Below are 3,926 nucleotides of genomic sequence, written 5' to 3' on the forward strand. Positions count from 1 at the left end.
GAATGATAACCAAAACTTGCCAGTATACTTGACTGAATAATTCTTCATCAATTTTCTTTCCTTTAATGGACAATTCTAGGACAGAAAATTTGTTTTTCAAAATTCTCATAGAATTGGACGACTTCCTACAAATTTAGGGAGAATGTCATCATTTCCCATAATTTTCTGAACGATAAATTCATTGGAAATAATGAATAAAGATTTCGCCATGTAGACATGTCCACTTCACAGCTTATTTGAAACTTTTGGAAAATTCAAAAATTATGTCAGGTTTATTTCAATTTGTTCTAATTTCAGGGAGTTGGTTTTGAAATTTTCAATACATAATCTTTTAAGAGAACGTTCAAAGAATTGAATTCTATAGAATTGAATTTTACAGAATGAATTCTATAGAATTCTATCAAGTCATATTTTGTTATTTTTTTAAATTCTTTTTATAACTTTTGTTTCTTTTGTGACTTTTTGTTCCGAATGGAAGCATTGTAATCGTTCGATTTCAAGTTTCCGATTGGTTGTGCTAGGGTGACTAAGTTTGGTCCCGGGAGTCCGAATATGCTATTTTTAGAAGGTGTCTGTATGTGCGTATGTATGTATGCATGTGTGTGACATTTTGTTTTACGTTTTTCTCCATAACTAATCGATGGAATTTTATAATTTTTTTTCTAGATGTAGGCTTTGATAAGCGCTTTCGATTGACCCCACCGAGAATTCAATCGACCGTATAGTTTCCGAGATATTTACATTTTTCGAAATTTAATTTTTCGACGCTCACCCGGGAAATAATCATTTAAATCGATTCAGTGAGGGCTCAAAAAATTCGCATTGATAGTATGTTAACCGAGTTCGAAGATGGTGGCAATAGCATTATTCATTCTTGAGTTATAACCTTGTATGTATGTTATTAGTTGGAGTTTAATCGGAGTTTAGTGAGAGTTTAGTGAAAGTTTAGTTGTGGTCTAGTCGGAGTTTAGTTGGGGTCTAGTCGGAGTTTAGTTGGGGTTTAGTCGGGATTTAGTCGGGATTTAGTCGGGATTTAGTCGGGATTTAGTCCGAATTTAGTCCGAATTTAGTTGAGATTTAGTTGGGATTTTGTCAGAGTTTAGTTGGGGTTCAGTAAGGGTTTAGTCAGGGTTTAATCAGGGTTCAATCTGGGTTCAATCTGGGTTCAATCTGAGTTGAGTTATGGTTTCGCTGGGGTTTAGTCCAGCTTTAGTCGGGGTTCAGTCGAATTTCGTCGAAATTTATTTGGAGTTTAGTTCCGGTTAATGAAGGTTTAGTTGGAGTTGAGTTAAGGTTACTACAGAATTTAGTTGGAGTCCAGTCAAGGTTGAGTTGGAGTTTAGTTGAGGGTTAATTCAGCTTCAATTGAGATTCATGAGCTTAGTTCCACCGGGAGCTAGATGAGAGGAGAGGTGGACTAAACATTGACTAAAACTGCAGTGGAAACGAGAAAGAGTTTGATTTTTACCGTTTCCATCGCAGTTTTAGTCGCTGTTAAGTCCAACTTTCCTTTCATCATTCCTTTCTCCCGGTGGAGCAAGGCTCAATGTAAGTCTAATGGAGGTTCAATTATTGTTTAATTGGGGTTTCATTGTGGTGCAATTGAAGTTTCATTAATGTTCGATTGAGGTTTCATGTCCCACAGAGTTCAATGTTCAATTTGAATAAATCATAGCCTATGTCCTAATGGGGACCCTAAACTTATCAACAGCCAAAATGCCATTGAAATCCATTCGGTGGGTTTTGCGTGAATCGCACACAAAGAATCGCCAACAGATTTATTATATATAAGATTAAATTAAGAGGAGATGTAGGATTGATTTAGAGTAACAAAGAATGAAACAAAAAATGCGATACATTATTCCCCTTTCTCATGAATATATATTGTCATCCTCACAACTACCCATTCATTAAGAGTAATTGAAGTTTCTCAATTATCTTGGGTTCTTAACCCTTTGTTCTTTTTGAAAAACCCAGACGGAAAATTATAAAAGAGAACAGGTTTCGACTCTGTCTAATTCCCATTTCGTCTTTTATTTTGTTCTCAAGTTCTTCCACCCATATTTTTTGGTTGGGAAGAAGTGCAACAAGACAACAGACACAGGCACAACGGTGATGAAGTAAATTTCGTTACTTTAAAGTGTCACCACCTCGAAAATAAAAAATTCATTTATGATTCAAAATAGTATATTTCGCACACATAATTTTCTTGAAAATACGAAATATTAACGAAATCAACTTCTTTACAGGTGATGAGTTTCAGGAACGCCATTCCATTAAGAGGAAATTCATTTCCAGAATGGTTTGATGAATATCATCCTCGTACAGAGAATGCATATCCATTTGAATGGCACATATTTCAATTCAACCAAATAAGTTATCATGGAAGCGTACTAAATCATGAAAGGGCAATTATCGAAGAAGAAGAATAAACAAATGAATTTGAAGGGAATTTCTAAGAGCATAAAAAAAATATTAATCTCAAATTGGAAAATTTTAAACAAAACAATTGTATTTACATTAATGATAAAAAAAATTATGAGAATAAGTATAGAAATAATTTTCAAGAACTATAATTGTAATGAATTTACAATTTTAATTCAAACTAGGAGGCAACCGAAACATACAACAGTTGTCATTAAGAAAATCATGAAGGAAATATTGAAACTGANAGGGAATTTCTAAGAGCATAAAAAAAATATTAATCTCAAATTGGAAAATTACAAAAAAAACAATTGTATTTACATTAATAATAAAAAAAATTATGAGAATAAGTGTAGAAATAATTTTTAAGAATTATAATTGTAATGAATTTACAATTTTAATTCAAACTAGGAGGCAACCGAAACATACAACAGTTGTCATTAAGAAAATCATGAAGGAAATATTGAAACTGAGAATCATATCCATTCGGAAGCATATTGCTAATTTATTAGCAAAGAAAACTATACAAAAAAAAAACATATCCCACTTGTTGTCTTGCATAATAGTGGTATTCACTCATTCCGTAATTTTTTAGGTTTTGGAAGAGTCAATATTTTTTGGCAAGATCAAAGAAAACAATTTGTCCACAATTCACATCTCAGCCCACCAGAAATCATTATTATTTCGATTGCAAATGAAATATTCATCATATCTGAAGCTGATGATAAGGGAACGTCACTATAAATGATGCAATTATTCAATGTCATTGAATTATAATTGAATTATTATAATTATCTATCCAATTACCTAGTTGATTTTCTATGGATTATTTAAATAAATACTTTTCGACCCACTTCGATTTAAAAATACATGGGCCAGTCCGCCAAATATCGGCGGAAATTCGGCCTCAAAATTTTCGACAATTTTTTTTTTGCTTCTTCTGAATTCTTATGTATATAAAAGAAGATTTTTCAACGCGTAAAGGTCCCGCGGCTCAATTAGAGGCCGTCCGCATGATTACGAGTTTTAGACTTGAATTTTGTCGCTCTTATAGAACGTATTAAAAGATGCTAAGAAAAAAACAACAAAATATAGTTTTTGATCGGAAATTTTCTGAATTTTCCGAAAATGATGTTCATTTTCTCTTTCCACCCCTCCTCCATCTTGAACATCGAAAAAGAAACCTCTAAACGTCATTTTTGGCAAATTCGCCATTTGTTTTTTCAAATCTGATATTTTATCTAAAAAATTCAGAGAATTTCCGATCAAAATCATGTTTGAAACTTGTTCGCTCCTATGATGCTCATCTGCAGAAAAATGATTCTAAAAAAGCGAATATTCGAAAAATAATAATATTGTAGGAAGAAGACGATATTTCCATAGAAGATGATGATATTATAGAAAATAAAGAATGTTTCCATGAAATGTGGTCTTGGTTCTATGATATTCATCATTTTTCGAATATTCATTTTTTTGTCTGTTATTTTTCTTTACTTGAGCAT

Source organism: Diachasma alloeum, unplaced genomic scaffold, assembly GCF_001412515.2.
Source record: "Diachasma alloeum isolate Michigan unplaced genomic scaffold, Dall2.0 Dall_scaffold_01270, whole genome shotgun sequence".
Lineage (NCBI taxonomy): Eukaryota > Metazoa > Arthropoda > Insecta > Hymenoptera > Braconidae > Diachasma > Diachasma alloeum.